The sequence below is a fragment of the Nyctibius grandis genome, assembly GCF_013368605.1.
Source record: "Nyctibius grandis isolate bNycGra1 chromosome W unlocalized genomic scaffold, bNycGra1.pri SUPER_W_unloc_1, whole genome shotgun sequence".
In the NCBI taxonomy this organism is placed as follows: Eukaryota; Metazoa; Chordata; class Aves; order Nyctibiiformes; family Nyctibiidae; genus Nyctibius; species Nyctibius grandis.
Window position 1 is genome coordinate 4,310,714 of NW_027167472.1, and position 12,838 is coordinate 4,323,551.

Below are 12,838 nucleotides of genomic sequence, written 5' to 3' on the forward strand. Positions count from 1 at the left end.
AAAAATCCTTTCCCTCTATGTTGGTTGTAGAAAACAGACTTATTTGTTTACTACCAATGCTTTATTAAATGAAAAAACATTTTTCATTTTATAAAACAGAAAAAGCCATGTCCTGGTTTGGCCCAAACCAGGCCAGTTAGTCTTAGAGAAACCAAGGTCACTGCTAAATTCCTCACTGCTTATGAGTGAAGAGCCAAAGGGGGGGTCATACCTGCAGGGAGGAACAGACAGGGCAGGTGACCCAAGATTGACCAACAAGGTATTCCATCCCATACACATCATTCTCACTTTCCTATTTATCACTAACCCACTGCCTCCTGGAGGTGGGGCCCAGGAGGGAGGGGCCCTCCTGTCTTCCACTGATTGGTACCAGCTTTGCCAATTCTCCAGTTAAAAGCCTGCAGGTGTGATGGCAGGGGGAGCTACTGCTTTTTCCCCCCTCTGTCTGTGCTGGGGGAGCAGCTTTGCCTGAGGAGGATTTCTAAGCTCTCGATCTTGGTTTTGTATATATTTGATTATTTCTATTATTCTTATTATACTCTGTTTCATTACTATAGTTTATTAAAACTGTTTTAATTTTCCAACCCGTAAGTCTCTCTCCCTTTTCCCTTTCCCTTTGGGTGGGGGGGGGGAAGGTTAACAGAGAGCATCTGCCACAGGTTTAATAGCCAGCCCAGCTTTAAACTGTGACAGATTTATTGGTGCCCAATGTGGGGCTCGAGAGAAGCTCCAACAGGTTGCTCTGATAAGTTGAATCCTGGCTCTGGTGGGAGGAGACCTGGAGAGCTCAGCTGAGAGAATATCAGATTTCTTCCTTTGAGATTTACAAGGGGTTGGAAATTAAAACAGATAGTGAAGATGGTGATGTCATTTTTGAATGCTGTGTTATCTCATCTTTTTATGGAGTTTCTTTCACAGTTGAGTATTGCGATGATGCCTTACCTGCCGTGGGCACTGTGTTATTGCTTGCTTCTTATGAATGTTTACATGCAGTTTAGCAGTGGGCACTGGTCAAAATGTATTGTTTTGGTATGGGGTTTAATACTGATTTATGCTGTGATAAACTGGGCAGTTAATATTCTGATCTCTTATCTCTATGGCACAATGATGGGCAGCTTTAATCGTGAATCAGTAGTAGCGACTTTATCTGCACGCTCCAGGCGTCCTTTAGCTGATTCTGTTAATGATTATACTTCTAGTTTTACTTTGGGAAATAGTACCTTCGCCTTTTCTGCCAAGCTGATTCCTCTAGACTTTGCGAAATTAGGATGGTGCTGTCTAGGTGGCATGTTTTTATTTTCGGTTGTCCTGAATGTGTTTCTGATGTGGGATAAAATTAAATATCGGTGCAGGGACAGTTATAGATGTTATGCAGCCACCTCTAAAGACAGAACTGAAGATATTATTGCTCATTTCTGGCCCAACTGGCCTCATGGAATCCACATGAGGGAATACCTCATGTGTCATAGCTTCAGGGGCTGCTTCCTACTGTAAACAACCATCTGTAGCTGACCTTCCTCTCAGTCCCCTTTGTAGCTACTTGACAGGCAGGATGAGATACTTAGCACCTGGCCAGCGTTCATAGTCTATTACATTATAGGCCAACCCCTGGCACAGTGAAGAGGATCCATGATACAGCACAGGGAGCAATCAGAACATAGGATTGGGGGCTGAGCAGTAACTATCTGATTTTAATTAAATCATCTAAGAAAGTATATCTGATTGTGAACTATTTCAGAAATTCTACTTGCTTAAATAGTTTATTCTATCAGGGACAGGAAGCATCTAAAATAACCCATGGTCAGTTTATGACAATTCAGAAGATAAAGTAAAAGAGAAGAAGAATATGTTAGTATGGAGCAATCACATATTCAATCTGTCAGATTAATAATTTGGAAAAATAGCTGCATCTTTGAATAATTTAGTCAATTTTTTTTTCAGGCATTTGTCTTAAAGGATTAAGGTTCTAGTCATTTGATTAAATGACTGAAAATTAACACTGATTTTTTTATCAAATAATTAAGGTTGATCTATGAATAAAATAAAAAAGCAATACAACTCACTATATTTTATTTCATTCTCTCAAATATGTTGAATAGATATAAATCTGTATAAATTATCAAATTTCTGGTAAGTCCCACTTAAAGTGGCTTTCATCCGTTTGCACATATTTTACCTGCTGTTGAATGTTAAAATAGGCCAATGCTTAAGTTTTTTATTCTATTCTTTTAGTGATGTAAGAAAAGGAATCCATTTCAAGGAGACTTGCAACTTTGGATTCAAAATTTGCTTCATATAATTAACCATGTTAAAAAAAAAAGCATCTTTAGGTCAATCCCAACTTTATGCACTAGTGTAAGAGATTTGAGCTAGGCACACATTTACTAATGCAGGTCTCAGTGAGGTGAAGCAGAAGACAGGTTTGAGTAAGAACACAAGGTTGTGTTCTGCATGTGTAACATTGCTTAGTTATAATACCTCTTTTCTTTTAGCAATATATTAAGAAAGTAGAAAATAATGAGATATGAGCTAAAATAGATTTTGAAGTGATTAGGCTGTTTTTAGGTTTATGGCTTAGAATTATAAGCTTTCTGGCGGTTTTGTCATTTAATGAAACACAAACTTACCACAGGCAATGTGCAGCTGTTAACCCTCATTGCTTTCTAATTAGATCTTGTTTGCAAACATTCCTTTCCTTACATTGAGTAAAAAACACACAAAAAAAGCTTTGAACTGGCTTTGGTTTCTTTGCAGCAGAGGAGATCTTACCATGTTGAAAGTATTGTGTGAAATCCTGGCCCCATTGAAATGAGTGGCAAAACATTTATGTCATGGGGAGTCTGTGTTCACCCACAATATATGTACCCCAGAAAAAAAAACATGAAAATGTATTCAAATATTCAAAAATACAGCTATATGATTGATGAGGCAAAGGACGTAGGAAGCATGTGCACACATGAAAATCCTGTTAACTCCCTGGGGAAACAAATGGACCTGTCCTAGGTCCTGCCAAGTGCATTGTTCTGGGAGACCTTAACTGGTATCTCTTTTCATGAAAGTCAAGATATTAATTCAACTCCTCTCTAAACCTGTTCACTGAAATTGATACCAGTTGCATATAGCATGGAAATGCCTGAAGACCAGCTGTCAAAAGTCTCCTCCTTGAAGAAGACTGCACAAGTTAGCACAAAGTCTCAGAGGCTTCAGTCTGGATAGACAAGTTGGATAGTGTGAGGACTGTGAACAAGAGAAAGCAATAAAATGGGCTGAAGGGATGCATTCTTGTTCCACTCTTAATTTTAGGGTATGTTTTGTGTGTGGCATAAGTAGACTTGTGAAGAATAAAGCTGCATATAAATCAGAGAGAGAGAACACGTTTAAGTAAAGAGATGAAAATTTCAGCCATGAAGAAAAACAGCATAACGAGGACTAAGGGTGAGATGAAGAGATTGTGTGGCAGAGAGAAGCCAGGATAAAACAGCCACTCATCCTAAGGAAAGAAAGTGTGTGTAACTGCGGAAAATTCTTTAATAGCTCCCATCGGTGTCCTTATTGCTTTCAGCCTTTGGCTGGCTCTTCCCTGAAGTTTTATTACCTAGGAGATACTGAAGTCTTCTTATGGCCTTTCTGGGATCATCTAATTATTCTGGAAAGTGTTTATGCTTCAAAGATGGGTACTTATGAAAAGGAGATTTTTTTCCTAAAGAAAAATGATGATTGATAAAAATTTGATCATTTTGCATATCTAAATGAATTAGTTCAAATTGTTTTTTCTCTGCCAATGGAAAGGTTATTATCCTGGCGATATTGCAAAGAATACATGGAAATATTAGCTCATGAGGACACCTATCTCAAACTCAAACAACTCAACATTTCACACATATGACCACAGATTTTCTTGTTAGCATCCCATGGAGTACAAGAGTTGAGCTTTTAATAGCGTTGTCATTCATTACAGGAAATAGCTACTTAGTCAATTCTAAACTATATAAAGTATAGCTAAAACTTTTGCAGAATTGTTGCAAGGCAATAGCACTGCTTAATTGCAACAAGGTTTTCAAAAACATGTTTTAGTACAGAAAAGTAGAAATCACATTAATATTTAAGATGTGGTTCTAGTCCCATAAGTGTCTATAGAGACATCACCTTTTTTTTCTTAAAGAGCACAGATTAAAATTGGCTTGAGTTGCAAGTAAAAGGATACTCCTCACCAATCCTAAAATGTTTGATTCTAAAATTTATACCTAGGATTTGAATACCAAATGGTGCATGTTGAGATTCTGCACAGGTACCAAGAACAAACATTTCTCAAATGGGAATTTGGCTTAGTTGTCAGGGACTGATAGAGTCAGAATGCAATTACCATTCACATTGTGAATTTTATCCTTTCCTTACTCAATATTTGCCTTTTTATTGACTGTTGTGTTATCATTTATGTCATGACAAAACTAATGAAAGTGCTTGTTCCAGTCTAATATGTTTTATTCTAGTTCTGCAGTGAACTACTGAGAGCATAGTCTGCATAGCAAGAGAAATGAGTGTGTATTCCTACATCAGTTAATTATATGAAATAGCGAGAGACAAAATATCTTTCACATTATCTCAGCATTAAAGCTGTGTACCATATAGGCAGAATATATGAACCTGAGTACCTAAGTAGAAAACATGAAGAACCATCATTCACATCTTGTTTTCTTTTATTGAACCGAATGTTTGAAGATCCATTCCCAAAAGAGGTTTTCTTTTTGAATGCTTGAAAATCAATAACTGTGAAAAATAGTGGAGATATTTTTCTATGTGGAAAGGCTTTTTCCTAGGTGGACATATGGCTTAATCAGGGTTATTTAGATTCCTAGGAGCAAGAGGTCTCACAAAAGAAATAGCTACTGACAAAACTATTGATAAGTTGGGGGAGGGGGGGGGGTGTGAAGGCAGAGCACAGGTTTGGGTTGTGAGTGTTCACTCAAGTTTAGCACTGTATTCAGAGAAGTAAATTTTTTGAAGCAGAGAGAAGGTATGTGACTTTCTCGTACTTTTAAGAAACTCCCTAATATATATCTTAGAGGTCTTGGGCACTGAAACTCTTTTCTTCCTCTGGAAATGTAGATCATTTGAAATTAGTAAAAATTCAGCATGACAGTATCAGGGCCTATTTTTTCATCATTTTTTTCCCACTTGTATCAACTACCTTTTTATTGTGTGTGACAAACCCAGACTTGCTTGCCTTGGAGAAAATTGACCCCTGTTACCATATAGTAGAGCTTTTCCACCTCTCTGTGATGTCTTTTGTCTCTTGAGCATGTTCTCCAAGCAGAGCAGAATTATTTGACTCAATTCATGAATTAATTGAGGGAAAGCCAATGATTTCTGCTATGCAGATCATCACAGTTGTAAAATCACTGGGAATAGCCACATTATGCAGGGATGACACAGTACAGAGATCCTTTAATCAGAGCCAGGCCATGACCATAACCCATCAAGGAACAGGACTGTGCCATGTGGACTCAGCAGCACAGACCTGACAGGTGCCCAGTTCCATTTGTATGGCCATATGTTTGAGGGAAGAAACTTGGGGCAAAAGTTGCGTGAAGCTACATTGCTTCTGCAGCCAATTTGGCTTCCAGCTCCCAGACTGGACATGTCACATATTTCTATGGGGTGTTATGGGCAAATATATTTTTAATATGCTTTGAACAAGCTATGGCTCTAGTTCCTGAGGCTCTCTGCAGATAACCCCACCATATCCAATCATTCCTATAGTAGCTCCTGAGGTCTGTGCATAGGTAGCCAGCCTACCCAATTCTCTGCGTAGCACCTGGTTTGCCTGGAGAAAGGATGTAAACGCCTCTTGCCTTCAGCAAGCAGGAAATGTTCCAAAGCATCTATTTTTACCAGGGTGAAGTTGAGTTGCCATGTTAAGGTCGAAACAAAGAGTAATTAGCAATTCATTGAAAAGATACAAGAAAAGAAATCATACAAAGGAGAGTCCTTGCCGCTATCTCACTTTCCTGATTCCTATCTCTTACTTTCTATTTCTGTCTTTTTATTTTGGACTTTGCAGCTCAGCTTCCTTTTGGTGTTTCCCTTTGAATCTTTGCTTCTTGTATAGCATTGTGCTTATGGCTTTTTGTAAAGGAGGCCTGGGAAAAGGTTGGATTGTTCAGGAATGTTTGGTAACATTTTTAGTTTAGGGACTGCCTCTTGGAAATGAGCAACAAGGGTCACACATTGTCGTGGGGGAGAGTGGAAGTTTTCAGGTCGCTTAAAGAATCACCGCCAAAGATATTAGCAAAAGTGATTTTAATGAGAATTTGTAAAAGTGCGACTTAACAAAGTTTGAATGGCAAAGTTCACTCTATTACTTACTACAAAAGGAGAAATTGGGGCAGAATTGGGTTAAAAAGGTTTATACAGAGACTGTGAGTGTGCAGGGGTAGAGGGTAAAGGGGAAAAGAGTAAGGAAAGCCTTAGTCACGAGGTTCAGAAAGGACCCCCCCCGCCCTTGCTTTCTGAACTCCTCCTCAGAGAGGAGTCTAGGTGCGGCTGCATCCAGAGTCCCAGACTTGGTCAATGGTTTATGTCTAAAGGAGTTAGACATAACTTCTGAAGGGCAAAGGAGTCCAGGAAGGCTGGACATGCTTCAAAAGGGAATTGCTAAATATTCAGGAACAGGCTGTCCCGGTGTGTAGGAAGACTAGCCGTCGGGGAAAAAGACCGGCCTGGTTAAACAGAGAACATAGGCTAGAACTTAAAGAAAAAAAGAGAGCCTATTTGCTCTGGAAGAAGGGTTGGGTAACTTGGGAGGTCTATAGGGACATGGCCAGGTCGTGTAGGGAGAAGATTAGAAGGGCCAAAGCTCAATTAGAACTTGATTTGGCTGCTACAGTCAAAGATAACAAAAAAAGCTTTTACAAATACATCAACAGCAAAAGGAGGGTCAAGGAGAGCCTCCACCACTTGCTGAATGAGGAGGGTAGTGTAGTGTCAGGGGATGAGGAAAAGGCAGAGGTGCTCAATGCCTTCTTTGCCTCGGTCTTTAATGTCAAGACCAGTTGTCCTCAGGAGACTCAGCCCCCAGAGCCTGAAGTTAGGGACAGGGGGCTGTGTGAACCCCCTGTAATCCAGGAGGAGACAGTTAGTGACCTGCTGTGCCAGTTGGACACCCACAAGGCTATGGGCCCAGATGGGATTCACCCTAGAGTAATGAAGGAACTGGCAAAGGAACTTGCCAAACCACTCTCTATTATCTACCGGCAGTCCTGGTTAACTGGAGAAGTTCCAGCTGACTGGAAATTAGCAAATGTAATGCCCATCTACAAGAAGGGTCGGAAGGATGATCCAGGGAACTATAGGCCTGTCAGCCTGACCTCGGTGCCAGGCAAGGTGATGGAACAGATCATCCTGAGTGCCATTACATGGCACATGCAGGAGAATCGGGGCATCGGGGCCAGCCAACATGGATTCATGAAAGGCAGGTCCTGCTTGACCAACCTGGTCTCCTTCTATGACCAAGTGACCTGCTTAGTAGATGAGGGCAGGGCTGTGGATATAGTCCATCTAGACTTCAGTAAGGCATTTGACACTGTCTCCCACAGCATCCTCCTACACAAACTGGCTGCCTGGGGCTTGGATGGGTGGACTCTTCAATGGGTTAAAAACTGGCTGGATGGCCAAGCCCAGAGAGTGGTGGTGAATGGGGCAAAGTCCAACTGGCGGCCGGTCACTAGCGGTGTTCCCCAGGGCTCAGTTCTGGGGCCGGTGCTGTTCAATATCTTTATAGATGATCTAGACGTAGGGATTGAGTGCACCCTCAGTAAATTTGCAGATGACACCAAGCTGGGTGGGAGTGTCGATCTGCTGGAGGGTAGGAAGGCCCTACAGAGGGATCTGGACAGGTTAGATAGATGGGCCGAGACCAACGGCATGAGGTTCAACAAGAACAAGTGCCGGGTCTTACACTTCAGCCACAACAACCCCATGCAGCGCTACAGGCTGGGGGAAGAGTGGTTAGAAAGCGGCCCGGTGGAAAGAGACCTGGGGGTGCTGATTGACAGCTGGCTAAACATGAGCCAGCAGTGTGCCCAGGTGGCCAAGAAGGCCAATGGCATCCTGGCCTCTATTAGGAATAGTGTAGCCAGCCGGTCTAGGGAAGTGATCGTCCCTCTGTACTCGGCACTGGTGAGGCTGCACCTTGAGTACTGTGTCCAGTTCTTGGCCCTGCACTTCAAGAAAGATGTTGAGGTGTTGGAGCGAGTCCAGAGGAGGGCGACCAAGCTGGTGAAGGGTCTGGAGGGTATGACCTATGAGGAATGGCTGAGGGAGCTGGGGTTGTTTAGCCTGGAGAAGAGGAGGCTCCGCGGTGACCTTATTGCAGCCTACAACTACCTGAAGGGAGGTTGTAGTGAAGTGGGAGTTGGCCTCTTCTCCCAGGCAACTAGCGATAGGACAAGAGGACACAGCCTCAAGCTTCGCCAGGGGAGGTTCAGGTTGGACATTAGGAAGAATTTCTTTTCAGAAAGGGTTATTAGCCATTGGAATGGGCTGCCCAGGGAGGCGGTGGAGTCACCATCTCTGGATGTGTTTAAGAAAAGACTGGACATGGCACTTAGTGCCATGGTCTAGTTGACAGGGTGGTGTCAGGGCAACGGTTGGACTCGATGATCCCTGAGGTCTCTTCCAACCCGGTTGATTCTGTGATTGATTCCGAGTTGGATACAGGGTTTCAGTGGTATTGATTTGATATGGTGTTAAGTGCTTTGTGCAACTTTGGAATAGTGGCAATTTAAGGGCTAACACTATTATGGTGTATCACAGGATTAGGTTATATGATTTTCTAACAATACTTAATCAATCAATAATCAACAATCTATTATAATTGATACAGTGATTCAGTTAAAGATTCAAAAAGTTACTTAAATTGCATACACACACACACAGAATGATATATAAACAGATAGAGATAGAAAGAGAGATAGATATAGAGGTTAACCTGTATTTGAGATATTTCCTTTTCTGAAGATCATAAAATTATATAGTGAATTACTCACTATATTTAAAAAAATCCGATAATAGTGAATTACTCACTCTTTCCCTTTCTTGGCATCTATCGGCAGACAGTCTAAATTATCTCATGAGTCAAGCCTGGATGTTGCGGAAGCAGCCCTGAGAGGCGTCCCAACTCGGGGGAGATGCAGGATCACAGCCTGCTGCAATCCCAGAGAGCTCAAAGGGCCTCACTTAGGATCAGTATTTATAAGATCGCAAGATGATTGACTGGTCAGTACCTTTTTTTTTTTTTTTTTTTTTTTTTTTGAGATGGCCATAATTCTTGTCAGGCAGTCTTGGTACCGTTCAGAGCAGGAGATGGTCCAGTGCAGGAGGAGTTTGGGTATGTTTCTCAGCCAACAGGAGTCAGGTACAGTTGGGGAGCGCCCAATCATCCCAGCTCATTGTTTTTGTCTGTTTCCTGGGCAACAGGAGTTACCAGTGCAGTTAGGGGTTGCCTAATCGTACTAACTCACTGTACTTGTGCCTAGGACAGGGAGGTACCAGGTCGTCTCAACTTACTGCACTGGCAAGCAGGATCAGGGAGTGCCTGATTGCCTCAGACTGCTCACCGCATCTGCAGGCAGGATCAGAGAGTGTCTGATTGACTCAGGCCACTCACTGTTCCCTGATTAATGTTGGCTGGTCCTGATATTATAATGTGGCCTGGTGGGGGAGGTCTGCACCACTACACACATGAAACCTTTTCCTATGTTTAAAGAGATATTAATACTTCCTGCTTATCCCGACTTCACATGTTCAAAAGACTGCATAACTTCAGTGGTCAGAATGCTTAAATTCAGAAGAACTGAAGTGAATGATACTCTCTCTACCTAAAGAGCAAAACAAGCAAAGCTTTGGAGTATTGACCTAATGAATAGACTGCTCCCATGTATCAGCACAGATTAATCATGTATCATGAGGTATATCATTTCATGGTGATCTTTAACAAGTGGGGTCAAACTTTTCAGAGGGCTTAAATACAACCTCAAGACCCCCACACAAGTTGCTTTTGCTTGAGAAATAGATTATTTGCAAAAGCACTAGAAAAATTGTGCTCTGAAGTATTCAGCGGGAAACACAATTCACAACTCACTGATACTAAAGCAGTGAATGCTCAGTTCCCTGTAAAGCACTGACCCTAAGGGTTGAAACCTTTTTTGCTTCCAGAAGGAATGCCAAACATTATATATGGTGATGTAATTATGATGTAAACTGACACCAAGACACTTTATACTGTAAGTAAAAAAAAAAAATAGCACTGTTCTGATCTGATCCAGAAAATCTTCTGCATTTAAAGTATATTTATACAGCAAGTTAAATAATGGTGCCAATTTTTCTGCTGTTGATAGCTGGGGAAGCTTCATTAATTTCTGTTGCACCAGTTTTCAAGGGAGAGCTTAGTTCAGGGCTTTACAGGATCAAGCTGTTCATTGGAAAGAAAAGCTTAATGGATTCAACATGTAAAACAAAGAAACATTAAAACCAGAGGGAGCGAACATTGGATTTATTTCACTACTTAATCAGTGGACAGTGTGGAAGATTATAGTATCATTATTTCTTCTATGATACTCATGTATAAGCCAGACCTCTATCTGTTCATATTGTTTTCTTCCATGATATGTATTTTTTTATCCATTGTAATAATTTACTTTGGCTTCTAGCTCCAAGTGCAGAATACAGTTTCCATTTTATTCCAAATAATATAGGCTAGTTGCTAGGGGAGTGTGCTGATTTCTTTTCCTCACCACATCTATGTATAATTTTTTTATTTATCATCTCTCTAGGACATTTTCCCTGTGAGAAAGCCAAACGTGAAATGCAGCCCTTTCAGATCTTGTTTGTTTTTTTTTTTTTATACAAGGAGCATTTCGTAAATATATTTACAGAACAGGATTTTACCAGCTGGTGTTTACTACCAGGCATAAATGCATATGTGGATGGGTCTGCACACTCTCCTGTTATCTCCTCTGAGTGAGCAAGTAGGTATGAATTTAAGGGCAGGTGTGAATTAACTTAAGGGAGACTTGAGAGGAACTTAAGGGAGAGCCTTCTTGTTCCTCATTGCTCCAGACACGTGAAGTCTCATGCACTAAGCATTCAACCTGCTTCTTTGGGCTATTTCACCCTTGTGAGCAGATTTGGCCAGAGGACTGAAGTGGTTACTGCCCTTAGCTGTGCTCCCTGGACCTCTGATCGAACTTAGCCTCTCTCTCCCACTGAGGGACTGCCCAGTGGGATTTACATAGGCTCCTCAGCCTCACAGGTTACAGCCTGACCTATTAATATAACCCAACGTCACTTTTAGTTGATGTTAATGCCAGTAGAAATGGGCAGTGGTTTGCATTACTCTGCTGAGCTGTGAACTATGGGGAAGTCTTTGCAGATATTGGGTTGTGGTGTTTTTGGAAAACAGGCTTTTGCCATGTTGTAGTTGTGATGGGGTCAGGGATAGCACATCCATTTCTAATTTATCTGCTCATTATAACCTTGCACTTTTGTTCCTCCTCAGTTTTTTAGCTGTGATCTTCACTTCCATGTTTGAAGTATTCCTTTCGCTTCCCAGAGGATAGTTGCATTGGATTTTGAAGATGAAGTTGTCTACTACTGCTAATTGCTGTCACCTCATGGCTACCAATAGAACTTTGTCAGTTTATACGAGACTTCAACCTAATGCTTTAATTTTTACACTTTAAGTTCACTGATTGATCCAAGATTACAGGTGAAAACAGGCACGAGCTAGTGCATGTAAACATCTGCAAGCTGGCAACTGTGATTAGAAGAACTGTATTTCATGTAATTATATACCGCTTAAGATGGATGCAGTGCCTGCAAATATTTGCCTGAGTGTAGTCTCCCTTTGATGTGTTAAACATTCTCTCCTCCTCTCCTCTCTCTTTCTCTCCTATGCCATGCTGTGCTATGCTATCCTATCCAGGTTCTTATACCCATGTATACCAGAAGTATATGAACAACCTACTCAAATGCCACATACAATATGTTGTTTTTTTCATCCTCTTCACAAGAGAGGAGTTAAACATTTTGGTTTGGATCTATCCATTCACATTTGCATTAATGAAGAAAAGGCTTTCCTGCTCTCCTGTATTTCCAGCATAGCCCTTCATTTTATTTGGCAGCCTACTGGCAGTGTCCTCAGCCCACTCGAGAGACAGGATTCCCAAATGGCAAGCTGGTCACATACAAGTTTAGATTGATTTGGTTCCCACTAACTTCAGTGGCAGCAACTTACGGTATTCGGAGATTTATTTATGGCTAGTTTTATTCCTTTTTTCCTTTCTTGTAGATCTTTCTTTAGAGCAGAAATTTCCACCTCTGGTGGCTCATCTGTTTCACTGAACTCTGGCTGTTTGCTGTTTCTTGTCAAGGCTCTAGCAGTGGGAATAAAGTCTAAGAGAGGGACAGGGGAAACTGAGACTTATTTTCTGTTTATTTACATTGATTTCATTCAAGAGCAACATCAGGGCATCCCATAGAATTTGATCAGGATAGAAGTGGTATAAAGGGGAGGAGAATTGCCCCCCCAAATCCACATTAAGGCTGTGCAGATGGTGCTGGTGATGGATGGGGATTTTCCTCTTTGGTTATGAGGTCAGGGGCAGCTCATTGATCATTCTCCTGAACTTTGATCCCACAAAATGCTGTTTTCTGTCTGACCTGTTTCTAGTTCTAGCAATAATCTTTGAGTGAAATGTTTAATTCATCTCCACCTAAATACTGATTTAAAAAGTACCACTTTCAATGCAGGCAGGAAAAACACTACTGAAACATCTGA